The following is a 20744-nucleotide window of genomic DNA, read 5'->3' as shown; positions in this document are numbered from 1 at the left end:
CTGTGACTGACAAATAGCTGCCTTTCTCATTTCCACTGTGTAATTATAAGATAACTCCACTGGGATATAAATATTGTTCTTACAGTTCAGTGGATAGTACATAGAGCTGCACAAACAAGTCATTGTGTCAGGAAATTTTAGCTCGTACTGACTTCACTAGTGCTTTTTATCTGGCCTGTAGTAAAATGAGGCAAACATCAAGATAAGCTGATGTATCACCGTGGAAGACCTGTGTGTACCCCTGGGGTACACGGACCCCTGGCTGAGAACCACTGGTCTCCACGAATACACAAGGAAATTGGCTTCAAGACACATTGGCATCACCTGATCAGCCAGTGTCACATGCAGGGTTGTGAAATCTCCCATCTCCGGTCCCACCAGGATGTCACGGGGCAGCCCCAGCCCATCCCTTAGGGTAGGTATTTGCCAACCTTTCCGCAGAGAAGGACCTGGGGATTACAGTGGATGAGAAGCTGGCAATGAGTCAGCAGGGTGGCCTTGTTGCCAAGAAGGCCAACGGCATTTTGAGCTGCATCAGTAGGAGCGTTGCCAGCAGATGGAGGGAAGAGATTGTTCCCCTCTATTCGGCACTGGTGAGGCCACATCTGGAGTACTGGGTCCAGTTTTGGGCCCCCCACTACAGAAGGGATGTGGACAAATTGGAGAGAGTCCAGCGGAGGACAACGAAAATGATTAGGGGGCTGGAGCACGTGACTTAGGAGGGGAGGCTGAGGGAACTGGGCTTCTTTCGTCTGCAGAAGAGAAGAGTGAGGGGGAATTTGATAGCAGCCTTCAACTACCTGAGGGGGGTTCCAAAGAGGATGGAGCTCGGCAGTTCTCAGTGGTGGCAGATGACAGAACGAGGAGCAATGGTCTCCAGTTGCAGTTGGGGAGGTCTAGGTTGGAGGTCGAGGGGAGGGACGGCATCCACAGGACAGCAACCGGGACCCCAGGGCAGGTCACAGCGGTGAGAGCTCAGCTGCCCGGCCCTGGGGAGCAGCTGGCCGCACGCTGCATGGTGGACGTCTCTTTTTCTTCCATCGGTGGCGGTTGCTACTTCAGGCTGATGGTGGCCAGTGAGGAGCTGGGAAGGCTGGGCTGTGCAGGCCCTGGGGCCCGCCCGCCCCTTCTGTCTGCAGTCCCACCCCTGTTCTGCTCCTTCCCCAGTGGCCCTGCCCCGGTTCCCCCCACAGTCCTGTCCCAGTCCACCCACCCCCTTGCAGCCCCCCCGCTCACGGCCCCAAGACCAGGAAAGATCTGTCCCGCCGCCAACTGGGGGTGAGAGCTCTTCCAGTCCCCGGGCCACAGCCGCAGCTGGGATCCGGGCGCTGGGGCTTCCCCCGCCACCTGGCACTTCTGCCAGGCACCGGGCTTGGGGTGCAGGGGTGCCCATTTTGCAGGGGCCCCCAATGGGCTGAGGCTGCTGGGCACAGGCCCTGGCGGCCCATTGGCTAATCTGCCACCGGTGCACTGCGGGTAGGGGTGCAGGCTCCCCTGGCTGAGCTGCCCTGGCAGGGCAGGGCAGGTGGGGGCAGGGGGCAGGGGGCTCTGTGTGTGGACGGAGCGGGGTTTGGGTTTAAACACGGGTCAGAGCCATGTCCACAGGGAGAGGGGGAAGCCGGCTGGCTTTGAAACAGGGGAGCGTGGCTCCGAACTCGCTTGCAAAGCCACAGGGTGTGACAAGAGGCTCTGGCCCCATAGGGAGCCTGGGGCTGAGCTTTGCCTAGAGCTGGGCCAAGGGCATAGCCAGGTAAAGCGGGAACTCCCGGGAGGCTGCGGGGGCCTGTCCCACTGGAAATCCCGGCCCGGGTCTCCCTTTGTCCTAGTGCCTATGGGCCCTGAGAGCCAGGGCTGGAAAGAATCCGGGACAGGCGCTCACCTTCCCAGATCTGCCCGCTGATGGAAATGCACTGGCTGGCACGGCCCTCGCACTGCAGGGTCTCCGTGCTGGAACAGCTGCTCCGACCAGGGGCAATGCAGATCGGGCACCGGCCTCCCGTCTAGATGGTGTTGATGATCGGCCCTGCAAGACCCCCAAAGAGAGGGTCGGTGGGGGTTGACGGGCAGGGCTGAGGACAGGTGCCTTCTCTACTTTGTTACCACTTATTTCTAGCACTGCAATAACTGAGATCAGGGACCTCCTTGTGCCAAGAGCTGCACAGACTCCCCAGAGCAGGGGCCCTGATTGCACTGGGCACTGCATAGATCCCCCCCAGCCTGCTACTGGGGGCCCCCATTGTGCCAGGCACTGCACGCCTCCCTCCCCTGAGATCAGGGTCCCCCCTATGGCACCAGGTGCTACACGGGACCCCACCCTTCTCCAGAAAAGAACCTTTTCCGAACCAGTTTGACACTCAGTCGGAGCCTGGGCCACTGGGAAGAAGCAGGGAGGGATGCAGAGACGTACAGACAGGAGAGAACCGGGTATTGCAGCTGTTCGTACAGCAGGTCCGGGATTGAATCTTCACAAAGACCCCGTTCCCGAAGAAGAGGGAGATATTCCTGGGCGTGGCGGAGGATACACAGGACAAGGAATAGCCTGCATTTTCCTTCGCTTCTGGTTAGAAGCAAAACAGTCACAAAAATTATTTACAGATGAAACCAGTGCCCGAGGGCTGGTGATTCCTGGGAGCCACCTCGCCCCTTTTCCTGGCGTCCCAGGCCAGAAGGGCCCATTCCCAGCATCTACTCTGACCTGCCGCACAGCCCAGGCTGGAGAAGTCCTCCCTACATTGTGCCCGATCACGTGTATTTGATGAAAGCATCTTCCAGGAGGGCAGCCAGCCTGGCCTGGGGGATGCCGATGGATGCTGCATCCACCACATCCCTAAGGAGCTTGTTAACCACCCTCCCCAGCATGTCTCGCTAAATACTTGTCTGGCACGCATCATCATGGCATCTGAACCTTGCGTCATCTTTAATGTATTATCCTCACAGCCACCTTGTGGGATGAGCAGGGCTGTCACCCCCATTGAACAGATGGGGGAAACTGAGGCACAGATCCTCAGCAGGACCTAACTCTTTGAAGCTCTGGGCCTAAGCGGTGTGTCCCAGGTCACACAGGGCGGCTGGCAGAGAGGGGCCTGGAGCCCAGGTGTGCTAAGCCCTTGGCGCGCGTGTCCCGCCCACAGCCAGCAAACGGTCGGTGCGGAGAATGATGGTGGAAAGTCAGCGCCACCCACCCTTGACCAGTGCGTTTGCCTCCCAGACACCGAGGCAGGTGCTGTGACCAGCGGGGCAGGGCTGGGGCTGAGCACGACAGTTGCTCACAGAATTTCTCCTACACTGGTAACAGGATCTGGTGAGGAGGGAAATAAAGCAGGATTTCCATTTTAATTTCTGGTGCCAGCGTCCCCCCTTTCTCGTCCGACAACAATGTCATTGTGTCAGGAAATTTTAGCTCGTACTGACTTCACTAGTGCTTTATATCTGGCCTGTTGTAAAACGAGGCAAACATCAAGATAAGCTGATGTACCCCCTGGAAGACCTGTGTGTACCCTGGAGTACACGGACCCCTGGCTGAGAACCACAGATCTCCACTAACGCACAAGGGAATTGGCCTCAAGACACATTGCATCACCTGATCAGCCAAAGTCACATGCAGGGTTGTGAAATCTCCCATCTCCGGGTCCACCAGGATGTCATGGGGCAGCCCCAGCCGATCCCCCAGGGGGCAGGTATTTGCCAACCTGCCGGATAAAACCACAGCCAGATGCTTCCTTGCTGTTCTGCTCACTGCAGCTAACATCCAGGCACCATGTGGGTGGCTCTGCCCCTCTGTCTGCTGTCCGCTCTCCTGGCCACAGGTGAATCCCGTCCGTCCCCGGGCACAGGGAGCCGGGTGGTGGGGTCGGGAATTCACTTGGGGAACGTGCCGCTGTGGATGGCGGATTCTGGGGTCAGGATGGAATTTGTGGGTAAAACCAGCAAGAGGAAAACCCGGAGCCACGTCCCCCGGCTGACTTGGGGAGAGCAGGGATTGGAGCCTGGGACTCCCACAGCCCACGCTAGGGGCCTGGCCAGCGGGTCTGAGTCCGTCTGTCCTTCCTTCTTCTCGTTCCTCCTCCATCTCTCGCCCAGGCTTGGGGTCATCCCGATGAGGAGCAGCACCCCCGTCCACATGTCGTCCTGCCTAGAAATGTTCCCCTGCCTGTCAGCGCTGAGATTCCTGCCAGGACTCCTGGCTTCATTCCCCGGGTTTGAAAGGGGAATGGGGGTGCAACGGGTCGGGGCTGGGAGCCAGGACTTCTGGGCTCATTCCCCAGCTGTAGAAGCGGGCTGGGGTGTAGTGAGTTTGAGCAGAGATGGCTGCAAATCAGGACTCCCGGGCTCTGTCCGTGGCTGTGAAAGAGGAGTGGGATCTCGTGGGTTAGAGTGGGCTGGGAGTCAGGAGTGAGGACTTCTCAGCTGTCTTCTTGGTTTTAACCCTGAATTGAAGACATCTTTTTTCTACCTCAGTTTCCATATTTCTTTGATAGGGATAATATAACTTTGCAACCATCTAGGGGCATAGAAGGGGCGGGGAAGGTGTTCTGAGGTTTAATTGATGTTTCCACATGAAAGCTCTAAAAAAACCAAAGTGGGAAAATCTTCCTTTCTTTCTTTCTTAAAACTACCTTATGCTCACATAATGAATTTAAAGGCCCCCATGCTCTGGAGAGGAAAGAGTTGATGCTCCTGGGATCGCTGGCTGGAGATGAACAGCCATTAATCCAGGGGCTTAACAAGCGTGAATTGTATTCTGAAGAAGAGAATTGGCAGGATCAGTGATGAAAAGTGGGCTGAAGTCGAGTGTGGCTCAGCTGATGTAACTCTGAGAGGCAGAGGCCTGGAGCAGAGAGTGACGGCGGGGTGTGTGTGTGTGTGTGTGTGAGAAAGGTTCACCGCAAAGCCAGAAAGAAACCCCTCTTCAGAACAGCCGAATTCTTGTTTTTCTGTCTACACAGATGTCTGGGGTTTGTTCGCAGGCACAAGCTGCACCCCAGATAGCCACGTCAGCAGGTGAAAATGTATTCTAGCCACAGACACTCAGGCAACAAACTGACTTGTCTGTGGTTTTGAGTAAGATACAAATGACCAGCTAGCAAGATGCCTTTCCCCCTCCGGAGCGTTAAATGGAACTGGGCAGAACTGCTGCAAAAGCAGGTGGCATTTCTCCAAGATCTGCCTGCCCACACGTTCAGTGAGGAGGCATTGGTGGTAACAACTCCCACAGCGCCACCTCTTGGTTGCTGGTGGTATTTCGTCCACAGGCACTGCCTGGGAGGGGTGGGGAGCCGGGGTTTGTACTGAGAAGGGATTTTTCCAACCTCCAGGGAGCGCTCTGCAATGCGAGGTGTGTGCGTCCAGAGAGCAATCGTGCTCCGGCCCCCTGCAGCCCTGCGCCCCCTGGGAAGGGACCTGCGTCACCGTCGTGGCAGAGATCAGGCTGGGTGAGTGAAAGAAGATTTCTACTAAGTGTAGACACCATTGTCCTCCTGAAGCCACGGGTCAAACCCAGGAATCCTGGCTCCCAGCCCCTCCCCCTACTCTAACCAATAGTCTCCGCTCCTCTCCAGGAGCAGGGACTGCTCAGTCTGGAATGATAATGTCATTGACGGGGGATGGGATGAGATGGGGTATTGCAGTGGGTGGCTGTGGGGCCTGGATCAGACAGAAGAGAGGATTTTATCACGGGGGGTGGGGAGATGAGATTAGTTGGGGGTGGGGTGGATGGAACAAAAGGGGAGGATGGAGCAGCTGGGGGTCCATTGTGGAGTTCATAGGTGATGCTCTATTTCTCTTCCACAGAGGGATCCTCCATGTCCTACACGGGTAAATTGTGCCTGGAGCCCAAGAACTGTGAGCCCGGCCCCTTCTCACTGACCTTCCCGCACAATGTCACCGTGCGGGCGAACATCGCCTGCTGTGACACCGACGGCTGCAACGCCGGGGCCATCCCAGGTGTGTGTCTGCTGCAAACCTAGAGCCCTGCTCCGGCCATACCTGCCTGGAGAGAACCCAGGAGTCCTGGCTGCCAGCCCAATGCCCCCATCCCTAACCACTAGACCCCACTCCCTTCCCCGAGATGGGATTGAGCCCAATGTGTGGTGACTCCCCACCCTTGGCTGACTATGTGTGTCTGACTGTTCTCAGTGCCAACTGTGAGCTCCGTCCCCAACGGCCGTCAGTGCCCGTCGATCCTCAGAGCGGGGCCATATCACTGGAACGAGAAGGATGTCTTGGCCTGCACCGGCACCGAGGACCATTGTGTTGTGGAATCTGGGATATTTTTTTTTGGTAAGTCCTCCAGATGCGGGCGGGGTCTGAACACAGAGCACGAGGTGGAGCCCAGGTGTCCCGGCTCAGTCCCAGACCCCCTTGCTCTGACCCACTAGACTCCACTCCCCTGGCAGAGTTGCAGAGAGAACCCAGGAGTCCTACTTGCCGAGATGCCAAAGGAGCACCCAAGGAGGATAAGGCCACTGCGGAGAAACTAAATGAATTCTCTGCATCAGTCTTCACGGCTGAGGCTGGGAGGGAGATTCCCGAATCGGAGCCATTCTGTTTTGGTGACAAATCTGAGGAACTGTCCCAGATTGAGGAGACATTACAGGAGTTTTTGCAACAAATTGATAAATTAAACAGTAATAAGTCACCAGGACCAGATGGGATTCGCCCAAGAGTTCGGAAGGAACTCAAATTTCAAATTACAGAACTACGAACTGTGGTTTGTAACCTACTTTTTAAATCAGCTTCTGTTCCAGCTGGCTGGAGGATGGCTGATGACACGCCAATTTCTAAAAAGGGCTCCAGAGGTGATCCCGGCAGCTGCAGGCCAATAAGTCCGACTTCAGTACTGGGCAAACTCATTGAAACTATAGGAAAGAAGAGAACTGTCAGACACATAGATGAACATAATTTGTTGGGGAACGGTCAACATGGTTTCGGTAAAGGGAAATCACGCCTCACCAATCCACTAGAATTGTCTGAAGGGGTCAACAAGCGTGTGGACAAGGGGGATCCCATGGATATAGTGTACTTAGATTTTCAGAAAGCATCCCTCACCAAAGGCTCTTAAGCAAAGTGAGCTGTCATGCGATAAAATCCTCTCATGGCTCAAAAAGAAAAGGAGGACTTGTGGCACCTTAGAGACTAACCAATTTATTTGAGCCTGAGCTTTCGTGAGCTACAGGTCACTTCATCGGATGCATACCGTGGAAACTGCAGCAGACTTTATATACACACAGAGAATATGAAACAATACCTCCTCCCACCCCACTGTCCTGCTGGTAATAGCTTATCTAAAGTGATCATCAAGTTGGGCCATTTCCAGCACAAATCCAGGTTTTCTCACCCTCCATCCCCCCACACAAATTCACTCTCCTGCTGGTGATAGGCCATCCAAAGTGACAACTCTCCACACAATGAATGTCACGGCTAACCTGGTGGCTGAACTTTGTGACTTTGTCCTTACCCATAACTATTTTACTTTTGGGGACAATGTATACCTTCAGATCAGCGGCACTGCTGTGGGTACCCGCATGGCCCCACAGTATGCCAACTTTTTTATGGCTGACTTAGAACAACACTTCCTCAGCTCTCGTCCCCTAAAGCCCCTACTCTACTTGCGCTATATTGATGACATCTTCATCATCTGGACCCATGGAAAAGAAGCCCTTGAGGAATTCCACCATGATTTCAACAATTTCCATCCCACCATCAACCTCAGCCTGGTCCAGTCCACACAAGAGATCCACTTCCTGGACACTACAGTGCTCATAAACAACGGTCACATAAACACCACCCTATACCGGAAACCTACTGACCACTATTCCTACCTGCATGCCTCCAGCTTTCACCCTGACCACACCACACGATCCATCATCTACAGCCAGGCTCTGCGATACAACCGCATTTGCTCCAACCCCTCAGACAGAGACAAACACCTACAAGATTTCTGTCAAGCTTTCTTACAACTACAATACCCACCTGCGGAAGTGAAGAAACAGATTGATAGAGCCAGAAGAGTTCCCAGAAGTCACCTACTACAGGACAGGCCTAACAAAGAAAATAACAGAACGCCTGCACATCCACCAATGTGATCTATGCCATCATGTGCCAGCAATGCCCCTCTGCCATGTACCTTGGTCAAACTGGACAGTCTCTACGTAAAAGAATAAATGGACACAAATCAGATGTCAAGAATTATAAGATTCATAAACCAGTCGGAGAACACTTCAATCTCTCTGGTCACGCAATCACAGACATGAAGGTCACTATCTTAAAACAAAAAAACTTCAAATCCAGACTCCAGCGAGAAACTGCTGAATTGGAATTCATTTGCAAATTGGATACTATTAATTTAGACTTAAATAGAGACTGGGAGTGGCTAAGTCATTATGCAAGGTAGCCTATTTCCCCTTGTTTTTTCCTACCCCCCCTCCCCCCAGATGTTCTGGTTTAACTTGGATTTAAACTTTGAGAGTGGTCAGTTTGGATGAGCTATTGCCAGCAGGAGAGTGAGTTTGTGTGTGTATGGAGGTGGGGGGGGGGTGAGAAGGCCTGGATTTGTGCTGGGGGTGGCCCACCTTGATTATCATGCGCATTGTGGGGAGAGTGGTCACTTTGGATGAGTTATTACCAGCGGGATAGTGAGTTTGTGTGTGGGGTTTTTGGGAGGGGGTGGGGGGGTGAGAGAACCTGGATTTGTGCAGGAAATGGCCCAACTTGATTGTCATGCACATTGTGTGGAGAGTTGTCACTTTGGATGGCCTATCACCAGCAGGAGAGTGAATTTGTGTGGGGGGGTGGAGGGCGAGAAAACCTGGATTTGTGCTGGAAATGGCCCAACTTGATGATCACTTTAGATAAGCTATTACCAGCAGGACAGTGGGGTGGGAGGAGGTTTTGTTTCATATTCTCTGTGTGTATATAAAGTCTGCTGCAGTTTCCACGGTATGCATCCGATGCAGTGAGCTGTAGCTCACGAAAGCTCATGCTCAAATAAATTGGTTAATCTAAGGTGCCACAAGTCCTCCTTTTCTTTTTGCGAATACAGACTAACACAGCTGTTACTCTGAAACCTGTCTCATGGCTCAGTAACTGGTTAAAAGATAGGGAAAAAAGGGTAGGAAGAAATGGTCAGTTTTCAGAAGGGAGAGAGGTAAATAGTGGGAGTCCCCCAGGGATCTGCACTGGGCCCAGTGCTATTCACCAAATTCCGAAATGTTCTGGAAAAAAGGTAAATAGTGAGGTGGCAAAATTTGCAGAAGATACAAAGCTACTCAAGATAGTGAAGTCCAAAGCAGACTGTGAAGAGGTACTAAAGGGTCTCTCAGAACTGGATGACTGGGCAACAAAATGGCAGAGGAAATTCAGTGTTGATAAATGCAAAGTAATGCACATGGGCAAACGTAATCCCAAGTAGACATACACAATAATGGGTCAAATTTACCACTCAAGAAAGATCTTGGAGTCACTGTGGAGAGTTCTCTGAAATCATCCACTCCATGTGCAGCGGCCGTCAAAAAAGCAAACAAATGCTGGGAATCATTCATAAAGGGACAGAGAATAGGACAGAGATCTAACCCCAAAGATCGTGTTGCCTCAATATAAATCCATGGGACACCCACAGCTTGAACACTGCGGACGGATGTGGTCGCCCTGTCTCAAAAAAGATCTATTGGAATTGGAAAGGCTTCAGAAAATGCCAACCAAAATGATGAGGGGGATGGATTGGCTGCCATATGAGGAGAGATTAATAAGAGTGGGACTCTTCAGCTTGGAAATGAAACGGCTAAGGGGGGATATGATCGAGGTCTAAAGAAGGTTGAAGCGTGTGGAGGAAGTAAAGAAGGAAGTGTTATTTACTCCTCCTAACATAAGAACGAGGGGTCACCACAGGCAGCAGGTATAAAACAAACCAAAGGAAGTACTGCTTCACACAACGCACAAGAAACCTGTGGAACTCATTGCCGGGGGAAGTTGTGAAGGCGCAGACTACAACAGGGTTCAAACAGGAACTAGAGAAGTTCCTGGAGGACAGGTCCATCTGCGGCTATTAGCCAGGATGGGCAGGGAAGGTGGCCCTAGCCTCTGTTTGCCAGAAGCTGGGAATGGGAGACAGGGTATGGATCACTGGATGATTCCCTGTTCTGTTCATTCCCGCTGGGGCACCTGGCATTGGCCAGAGGATACTGGGCTAGATGGACCTTTGGGGTGACCCAGGAGGGCCATTCCTCTTCTGTTCTCATGTTGTTCCAGGCTCCCTGCTCTGAGCACTAGACCCCAGTCTGCCTGCAGAGCCGGGTGCAGTCCTGCTGGGAGGGGAGTGTGTGAGAGACCTCATGAGGGTCGCGGGGGGGGGAATTGGGAACCCCCGATCACGTCTCTCCCCCTGTCCAGGTCACATCAAAATGAGGAATACTGCGGCTGGATGTGGCTCCCCTGGCGCCTGCGTGAAGAGAGTGTTGGTGAAGAAATACGCCCAGGGCTTGCCGGAGATCCTGAGCCACGCCAAGTGCTTCCCAGCTCCCAGGGCCAGCGGAGGCATCGGGGAGCCCTGAGCCCCGGCCTGGCATCCTCCCCTTCTGCTGCGTGCCGGGCTGCAGTGAACCTCCCTTCAGCAGCAACTGGCTGCTGCTTGTCTTTGGGGGGGATTGCGGATTCCTTTTGTGCATTGGCTGAATAAAGCGAGTTGTGGGGAAAGCACCCCCCTAGCTCCTTGTCCCCTGATCGTCCCGTACCAGCTCCCCGCCCCCAACCCCTGTCTGTGCACAAGTGATGCTGGCAGGAAGAGAACCCGGGAGTCCTGACTCCCAGTACCCCACCCTTTAACCCACCAGACCCCACTCCCTTCTGAAAGACAGGGATAGAGCCCAGGAGTCCTGGCTCCCAAGCCCCCTGCTCTAACCACTGGACCCCTCTCCCCTTCCAGGGCCAGGGAATGGAACCCAGGAGTCCTGCCTGGACCCCCTCCCGGAAGGCAAGGCCCATGGCTGGGGGAAAGGCACCGGCTGGCTGAGCTCCCCTGGGGAAGGAGGGCTGTGGGAAGGAGAGGCCGTGGCTCACCCAGCTGTCCAGGCGGGCGGGAAAGCCCTGGAGGGGAGAAATGTCCTTCTAGGTTGATTTTGCAGGGCTCAGTTCGTCCCGCTCTCTGGAGCGGCTCCACTGGGAGTGCCGGGCTCAGGGAAGGTGTCAGGAAACAGGGCAGATCCCCCCAACCGGTGGTGCTCGGTGAGCAGATTTCACCCAGTGTGAACTCCTGGATCGCTGCCCCCGTCTGACCCCGGAGTCACAGCCAGTCCCCTCAGAGACTCTCAGACAAGCCGGACTTTGTGAGGAAAGGTCACGTACACCCCAAACCAGCCCACCCAGGTTGTTCCCAGCCCCAGGAGACCGGTCACTTACCCCAGAGCCACGGGACCCCAGATCCTCCACCAAAGGCAACGCTGGCAGCCAGGTCTGTAGGAAACTCGCTAAAGGTTTGTGAGCTAAGGAAAGGGAATGAGGGTCACAAGGGGTTAAAGGCGGTAAAATTCATGCCCAGATGAGTCGCATTCTGTAATTCCAGACGGTGGCGGTGATGGAAGAACCTGCCATTCTCCCAAGTCTTTTCAGGTGCCCCCAGACCGTCTCCGGGGATCCCTGCTTTGCATCTGGTTCTGGTCCCTGTAAGAGTCCAGCCAGCCTAGCGAGGCAGGATCCTTCCCTGAATCCATCCTTACAGCTTCTTCTCCCAGAGAACAAGCTGGCAGGGCCCCCACCCACTTGGGCTTTGCCTTCGATGAGGGAGGGAGGAACGCGGCAGTCAGCACACACGATGGCCCCTGCCTTTGGACTCAGCACTTTCCTGGTGCTAAAGTTCCTCCTTAGCATCCCTCCACTGTCTCTGCTGGGTCAGTGAGTCCCAGGGCTGTGCTCAGGGTGAATGGTTGTTACTCCGCGAAAACAGCAGACGGGGAAGGGAAAACCATACCACGGCCCATTGGTTTTCATGAAATTGAAACTCCAAACACACTGGTCTACCTTCGCCATGCCTTTGATCTAGGCCAGGGGCTCTCGACCTTTCCAGACCGCTGTACCCCTTGTGGCAGTCTGATGTGTCTTGCATAGCCCAAGTTTCCCCTCACTTAAAGCTACTTGCTTCCAAAACCAGACATGGAGTCTAAATTAGCTGTTCCCAGTCAAGAAAGAGATCTTGGAGTCACAGTGGATAGTTCACAGTACGCAGTGCATGTCAAAAAAGAGAACAGAATGTTGGGAATCATCAAGAAAGGGAGAGATAATGAGACAGTAAATGTCATCATATTGCCCCTATATAAATCCATGCTACTCCCATTCTTGAAAACTGTGTGGAGATGTGGTCAACCCAGCATATAAAAGAGATATCGGAATTGGAAAATCATAGAATCATAGAATATCAGGATTGGAAGGGACCCCAGAAGGTCATCTAGTCCAACCCCCTTCTTGAAGCAGGACCAATTCCCAGTTAAATCATCCCAGCCAGGGCTTTGTCAAGCCTGATCTTAAAAACCTCTAAGGAAGGAGATTCTACCACCTCCCTAGGTAACGCATTCCAGTGTTTCACCACCCTCTTAGTGAAAAAGATTTTCCTAATATCCAATCTAAACCTCCCCCACTGCAACTTGAGACCATTACTCCTCGTTCTGTCATCTGCTACCATTGAGAACAGTCTAGAGCCATCCTCTTTGGAACCCCCTTTCAGGTAGTTGAAAGCAGCTGTCAAATCCCCCCTCATTCTTCTCTTCTGCAGGCTAAACAATCCCAGCTCCCTCAGCCTCTCCTCATAAGTCATGTGTTCCAGACCCCTAATCATTTTTGTTGCCCTTCGCTGGACTCTCTCCAATTTATCCACATCCTTCTTGAAGTGTGGGGCCCAAAACTGGACACAGTATTCCAGATGAGGCCTCACCAATGTCGAATAGAGGGGAACGATCACGTCCCTCGATCTGCTCGCTATGCCCCTACTTATACATCCCACAATGCCATTGGCCTTCTTGGCAACAAGGGCACACTGCTGACTCATATCCAGCTTCTCATCCACTGTCACCCCTAGGTCCTTTTCCGCAGAACTGCTGCCTAGCCATTCGGTCCCTAGTCTGTAGCAGTGCACTGGATTCTTCCATCCTAAGTGCAGGACCCTGCACTTATCCTTATTGAACCTCATCAGATTTCTTTTGGCCCAATCCTCCAATTTGTCTAGGTCCTTCTGTATCCTATCCCTCCCCTCCAGCGTATCTACCACTCCTCCCAGTTTAGTATCATCCGCAAATTTGCTGAGAGTGCAATCCACACCATCCTCCAGATCATTTATGAAGATATTGAACAAAACTGGCCCCAGGACCGACCCCTGGGGCACTCCACTTGATACCGGCTGCCAACTAGACATGGAGCCATTGATCACTACCCGTTGAGCCCGACAATCTAGCCAGCTTTCTACCCACCTTATAGTGCATTCATCCAGCCCATACTTCCTTAACTTGCTGACAAGAATACTGTGGGAGACCGTGTCAAAAGCTTTGCTGAAGTCAAGAAAGAATACATCCACTGTATTCAGAAATTTTCAGAAAAGGGTCATAAAATTATTAGGGGGATGGAACAGCTTCCGTGAGGAGAGATTCATAAGAGTGGGAATTTTCAGCTTAGAAAAGAGACGGACAAGGGGGGATAGGAGAGAGGTCTAGAAAATCATGAGTGGTGTGGAGAAAGTAGATAAGGAAGTGTTATTTACTCCTTCTCATAACACAAGAACTAGGGGCCACCAAATGAAATTAAGAGGCAGTAGGTTTAAAAAAACAAAGGAAGTGTTTTTTCACATAATGCACCATCAACCTGTGGAACTCCTTGCCAGAGGAATGTGCAAATTCCAAAAGTAAACTGGGTTCAAAAAAGAGCTAGATAAATTCATGGAGGATAGGGCCATCAATGGCTATTAGCCAGGCTGGGTAGGGATGGTGTCCTTAGCCTCTGTTTGCCAGAAGCTGGGAATGGATGACAGGGGATGGAACACTTGATGTTTGATTACCTGTTCTGTTCATTCCCTCTGGGCACCTGGCATTGGCCACTGTCGGAAGACAGGATACTGGGTTAGATGGACCTTTGGTCTGACCCAGTGTGGCCCTGTCAGGGTTCCTTCCCCACTCTGAACTCGAGGGTACAGATGTGGGGACCTGCAGGAAAGACCCCCTCAGCTTATTCTTACCAGCTTAGGTTAAAAACTTCCCCAAGGTACAAACTTTGCCTTGTCCTTGAACCGTACGCTGCCACCACCAAGCGTCTTACACGAAGACCAGGGAAAGAGCCCACTTGGAGACGTCTTCCCCCAAAATATCACCCCAAGTCCTACACCCCCTTTCCTGGGGAAGGCTTGATAAGAATCCTCCCCAATTTGTACAAGTGAACACAGACCCAAACCCTTGGATCTTCAGAACAATGAAAAAGCAAACAGGTTCTTAAAAGAAGAATTTGAATGAAAGAAAAGGTGAAAGAATCACCCCTGTAAAATCAGGATGGTAAATACCTTCCAGGGTAATCAAATTCAAAACATAGAGAATCCTCTAGGCAAAACCTTAAGTTACAAAAAGACACCAAACCAGGAATATTCATTCCCTCCAGCACAGCTTATTTTACCAGCCATTAAACAAAAGGAAATCTAACACATTTCTAGCTAGATTACTTACTAACTAACAGAAGTTCTGAGACTCCATTCCTGAGCTGTTCCAGCAAAAGATCACACAGACAAGCAGTCCCTTTGTTTCCCTCACTCCCGATTTGAAAGTATCTTGTCTCCTCATTGGTCATTTTGGGTCAGGTGCCAGCAAGGTTGCCTTAGCTTCTTAACCCTTTACAGGTGAAAGTGTTTTGCCTCTGGCCACGAGGGATTTTACAGCACCGGGGACAGAAAGGTGGTTCCCCTTCCCTTTATATTTATGACAGGTCCTTTCTTATGTTATTCTAAAAATACATAAGTGTCACGGCCACATCGTGACTGACAAATAGCTTCCTTTCTCAGTTCCACCATGTAATTATAAAATAACTCCACTGGGATATAAATATTGCACTTACATTTCAGTGGACAGTACATAGAGCTGCACAAACAAGTCATTGTGTCCGGAAATTTTAGCTTGTGTTGACTTCACTAGTGCTTTATATCTGGCCTGTTGTAAAACGAGGCAAACATCAAGATGAGCTGATGTTCCCCCCGGAAGACCTGTGTGTACCCCTGGGGTACACGGACCCCTGGCTGAGAACCACTGATCTCCATGAATGCAAAAGGAAATGGCCTCAAGACACATTGGCATCATCTGATCAGCCAGTGTCACATGCAGGGCTGTGAAATCTCTCATCTCCGGGTCCACCAGGATGTCTTGGGGCTGCCCCAGCTGATCCCGCAGGGGGCAGGTATTTGCCAACCCTTCTGCAGAGAAGGACCTGGGGATTACAGTGGATGAGAAGCTGGCTATGAGACAGCAGGGTGGCCTTGTTGCCAAGAAGGCCAACGGCATATTGGGCTGTATTAGTAGGAGCGTTGCCAGCAGATGGAGGGAAGTGATTATTCCCCTCTATTCGGCATTGGTGAGGCCACATCTGGAGTACTGGGTCCAGTTTTGGGCCCCCCACTACAGAAGGGATGTGGACAAATTGGAGAGAGTCCAGCAGAGGACAACGAAAATGATTAGGGGGCTGGAGCACGTGACTTAGGAGGGGAGGCTGAGAGAACTGGGCTTCTTTCGTCTGCAGAAGAGAAGAGTGAGGAGGAATTTGATAGCATCCTTCAACTACCTGAGGGGGTTCCAAAGAGGGTGGAGCTCGGCTGTTCTCAGTGGTGGCAGATGACAGAACGAGGAGCAATGGTCTCAAGTTGCAGTGGGGGAGGTCTAGGGTGGAGATCAGGAAACACTATTTCAATAGGAGGGTGGTGAAGCGCTGCATTGGGTTCCCTAGGGAGGGGGTGGAATCTCCATCCTTTGAGGTGTTTAAGGCCTACTTGACACAGGCCTGGCCAGGATAAATTCGTTGGGGTTGGTCCTGCTTTGAGCAGGAGTTGGACTAGATGACCTCCTGAGCTCTCTTCCAACCCTGATCTTCTATGGTTCTCCGATTCTCTGAACCTGCCTGCCGTGCCCACAGCCAGCAGCTTCATCGCTGCTCTGGTCACTGCAGAAAATGTCCGGCCACCATGTGGGCGCCCCAGCCTCTCTTCCTGCTGTATGCTCACCTGGTCACAGGGGAGTCCCATCCGTCCCCAGGCACATGGAGCCGGGCACCGATGAGGAGCAGGAAACATTTGGAAATCACAGACAATTCTCAGGAGTCAGGAAAACCGTCCCCCACCCTTGTCATCCTGCTTGGAAATGTTCCCCTGCCCCCTGCGCTGAGATTCCTGCCAGGACTCCTGGGATCATTCCCCGGCTCTGGGAGGGAGTGGGGGGTCTCTTCTGGGGTGTATGTACCCCACGCTGGCCCAGCGAGTGCAGGGAGAAAAGGGCCGAGCAGCAGAGAGGGTTTTGCAGATTCCTGGGCACAGGGACTAGCGTGAGGGCCGCGCTGAGCTGGGTGAGCCGGGACCGCGCCCTGCTTGGCCAGGAGGGGACACTGTTGCACCATCGCACTGACTCACATAGTCTCATTTCTGGGAGCCAGGACTCCTGGGTTCTATCCGCAGGTCAGGGACGGGGTGGATCTAGAATAGGCTGGAAGCCAGCAGCAATTAGGACTCCTTGCTTAAAAGAACAGGAGTACTTGTGGCATCTTAGAGACTAACAAATTCATATAAATTGGTTCGTCTCTAAGGTGCCACAAGTACTCCCGTCCTTTCTGGCGATACAGACTAACACGGCTGCTACTCTGAAATCTGACTCCTTGGCTGTATTCGTGGCTCCGAGTCTGACACTGCCTCTTTCTGCCTCAGTTTCCTTGTTTATAAGATGGAGGTAATGTTTGTGACGAAGTGGGACTGTTCTTGATGTTTCCTCCGAGTGGTGTGGGGGTGCCTCGGTTTCCCCTGGGCAGTTCTTGGGTGTCTAGGGGGTGGGGTAAGGGTGTATGATCATTGCAGAGCCCTAGAGGGCAGGTGTGTGCAGGAGTCCGGACACAGAGAATGGCCGACACCCTGTTTCCTGGCCACTGATGGCCTGGGCCCTTCCCCCCTGCAAGGTGAGAGCTAAAGGGTTGGAGAACAAAGGAATCAGGTGCCCTCCTGGCCTGGGAAAGAGACAAAGCCCAGAGGAGGAGGGGCGGGAGGGAGTTTCAGTTTGGGGCTGGCTGGGACATGGAGTGAAGTGCAGACGTGGTTGCAAAATGGACCCAGCTGAGGGGTCCGGTTCTCTGCACCTGCAAGCTCTGTGTTAGACCATGTTCCTGTCGTCTAATAAACCTTCTGTTTTACTGGCTGGCTGAGAGTCATGTCTGACTGCGAAGTTGGGGGGCAGGACCCTCTGGGTTCCCCAGGAGCCCTGCCTGAGCGGACTCGCTGGGGGAAGCGCACGGAGGGTCAGAGGATGCTGAATGCTCCGAGGTCAGACCCAGGAAGGTGGAAGCCGTGTGAGCTGTGTGTCCTGCAGACAGGCTGCTCACAGAAAGGTGACTGCCCCAGAGTCCTGACTGGCTTCATGGGGAGCAATTCCAGAGCATCGCCCAGGGACTCCGTGACAATGTTCCCTTCCTCCCACCTGGGACCCTGGCAAAGGCAGGGGAAGGCATTTGGAGGTTGAAGTGATGTTTCCAGAGGAAAGCTCCGGAAAAAAACAAAGTGAACCAATTGGTTTTCTTTCTTTCGTCCTTCAATTAAAAACTTATGTTCACTGACTGAATTGAAACTCTCCCAAGCTCTGGACAGGAAAGAGTTAACGATCATGGGATCTCTTCAGCCAGCCCAGAGTTTTTGCATGCATGATGGAGGTGTGAAGCCATCAGTGGCGAGGGTGAACGATCACCAGTCAAATTCGGAAGAAGAGAGTTGACAGGACAGGATGGTCCCCGGCTTTGGAGTCGACACTTTTCTGGTGCTTGCATTTCAGTGAAGAGAATATAGAGCAATATGAACAAGGGGTCGACAGTTTAGCTCGTACTGACTTCACTCGTGCCTTAATGTGGCCTGTTGTAAAACGAGGCAAATATCCAGATGAGCTGATGTACCCCCGGAAGACCTGTGTGTACCCCTGGGGTACCTGGACCCCTGGCTGAGAACCGCTGACCTCCACTAACGCACAAGGGAATTGGCTTCAGTACACACTGGCATCACCTGGTCAGCCAGTGTCACATGCAGGGCTGTGAAATCTCCCATCTCCGGGTCCACCAGGATGTCATGGGGCAGCCCCAGCCGATCCCCCAGGGGGCAGGTACTTGGCAACCTGCCGGATAAAACCACAGCCAGATGCTTCCTCGCTGTTCTGCTCACTGAAGCAAACACCCGGGCACAATGTCACCGTGTGGGCGAACTTCGCCTGCTGTGTCACCGACGGCTGCAAGGTCGGGGCCATCCCAGGTGTGTGTCTGCTGCAAACCTAGAGCCCTGCTCCGGCCACACCTGCCTGGAGAGAACCCAGGAGTCCTGGCTCCCAGCCCCCCTGCTCTAAACACTAGACCCCACTCCCTTCCCTGAGCTGGGATCGAGCCCAGCGTGTGATGACTCCCCACCCCTGGCTGACTGTGTGTGTCTGACTGTTCTCAGTGCCAACTGTGAGCTCCGTCCCCAACGGCCGGCAGTGCCTGTCGTTCTTCAAAATGGGGGCAGATGGCTGGCAGGAGAAGGAGAAAGAGCTCTTGGCCTGCACCGGCACCGAGGACCATTGTGTTGAGGAATCTGGGATATTAACACTGGGTAAGTCCTCCAGATGGGGGCGGGGTCTGAACACAGAGTACGAGGTGGAGCCCAGGTGTCCTGGCTCAGTCCCAGCCCCCCTTGCTTTGACCCACTAGACTCCACTCCCCTGGCAGAGTTGCAGAGAGAACCCTGGAGTCCTAGTTGCTGAGATGCCAAAGGAGCACCCAAGGAGGATAAGGCCACTGCAGAGAAAGTAAATCAATTCTGTGCATCGGTCTTCACGGCTGAGGCTGGGAGGGAGATTCTCAAACCGGAGCCATTCTGTTTTGGTGACAAATCTGAGGAACTGTCCCAGATTGAGGAGACATTACAGGAGTTTTTGCAAGAAATTGATAAATTAAACAGTAATAAGTCACCAGGTCCAGATGGGATTCGCCCAAGAGTTCGGAAGGAACTCAAATATTAAATTACAGAACGACTAACTGTGGTTTGTAACCTACCATTTAAATCAACTTCTGTTCCAACTGGCTGGAGGATGGCTAATGACACGCCAATTTCTAAAAAGGGTTCCAGAAGTGATCCCGGCAGCTGCAGGCCAATAAGTCTGACTTCAGTACAGGGCAAACTCATTGAAACTATAGGAAAGAAGAGAACTGACAGCCACATAGATGAACATAATTTGTTGGGGAAGGGTCAACATGGTTTCGGTAAAGGGAAATCACGCCTCACCAATCTACTAGAATTCTTTGAGGGGGTCAACAAGTGTGTGGACAAGGGGAATCCCATGGATACAGTGTACTTAGATTTTCAGAAAGCGTCCCTCACCAAAGGCTCTTAAGCAAAGTGAGCTGTCATGCGATAAAATCCTCTCATGGCTCAGTAACTGGTTAAAAGATAGGGAAAAAAGGGTAGGAAGAAATGGTCAGTTTTCAGAAGGGAGAGAGGTAAATAGTGGGAGTCCCCCAGGGATCTGCACTCGGCCCAATCCTATTCACCATATTCCAAAATGTCCTGGAAAAAGAGGTAAATAGTGAGGTGGCAAAATTTGCAGAAGATACAAAGCTACTCAAGATAGTGAAGTCCAAAGCAGACTGTGAAGAGGTACTAAAGGATCTCTGAACTGGGTGACTGGGCAACAAAACAGGAGAGGAAATTCAATGTTGATAAATGCAAAGTAACGCACATGGGGAAACGTAATCCCAACTAGGCATACACAATGATGGGTCGCATTTACCACTCAAGAAAGATCTTGGAGTCATTGTGGAGAGTTCTCTGAAATCATCCACTCTATGTGCAGCGGCCGTGAAGAAAGGGAAGAGAAAGCTGGGAATCATTAAGAAACGAACAGAGAATAAGACAGTCAACCTGTGGAACTCCTTGCCAGAGGATGTTTTGAAGGCCAAGACTATAACAGGGTTCCAACAGGAACTAGAGAAGTTCCTGGAGGACAGGTCCATTTGTGGCTATTAGCGAGGATGGGCAGGGAAGGTGGCCCTCGCCTCTGTTTGCCAGGCGCTGGGAATGGGCGACAGGGGATGCATCATTGGATGATTCCCTGTTCTGTGCATTCCCTCTGGGGCACCTGGCATTGGCCAGAGGATACTGGGCTAGATGGACCTTTGGTGTGACCCAGGGGGGCCGTTCCTCTGTTATGTTCTCACGTTGTTCCAGCCCCCTGCTCTGAGCACTAGACCCCACTCTGCCTGCAGAGCCGGGTGCAGTCCTGCTGGGAGGGGAGTGTGTGAGAAACCACATGGGGGACGGGGGAGGAGGGTTGTGGGAGCCCCTGATTACGTCTCTCTCCCCCCGTCCAGGTGGCATCACCGTGACGAAGATTGTGGCTGGATGTGGCTCCCCTGGCGCCTGCATGAAGAGAGTGGGGGTGAAGAAATACGCTCAGGGCGTGGTGGAGGTGCTGAGCCAGGCTGACTGCTCCCCAGCTCCCAGGGCCGGTGGAGGCATCAGGGAGCCCTGA

The 20744-nt window shown here is 52.7% G+C and overlaps 1 pseudogene across 1 annotated transcript; it reads left to right on the top strand.

Moving 5' to 3' along the window:
* Positions 1 to 3712: 3712 nt before the first annotated feature.
* On the top strand, positions 3713 to 20744 carry LOC311512814 (phospholipase A2 inhibitor and Ly6/PLAUR domain-containing protein-like; annotated as a pseudogene). The gene is made up of 5 exons: positions 3713 to 3806; positions 5316 to 5432; positions 5791 to 5943; positions 18677 to 18826; positions 20584 to 20744. The product of its transcript is annotated as a phospholipase A2 inhibitor and Ly6/PLAUR domain-containing protein-like (transcript).

The sequence above is a fragment of the Lepidochelys olivacea genome (genome assembly GCF_965140295.1).
Source record: "Lepidochelys olivacea isolate rLepOli2 genome assembly, chromosome: 24".
NCBI classification, from domain to species: domain Eukaryota; kingdom Metazoa; phylum Chordata; order Testudines; family Cheloniidae; genus Lepidochelys; species Lepidochelys olivacea.
The sequence above is the reverse complement of the archived record's forward strand: the minus strand, read 5'-3'. Positions and strand labels throughout refer to the sequence as shown.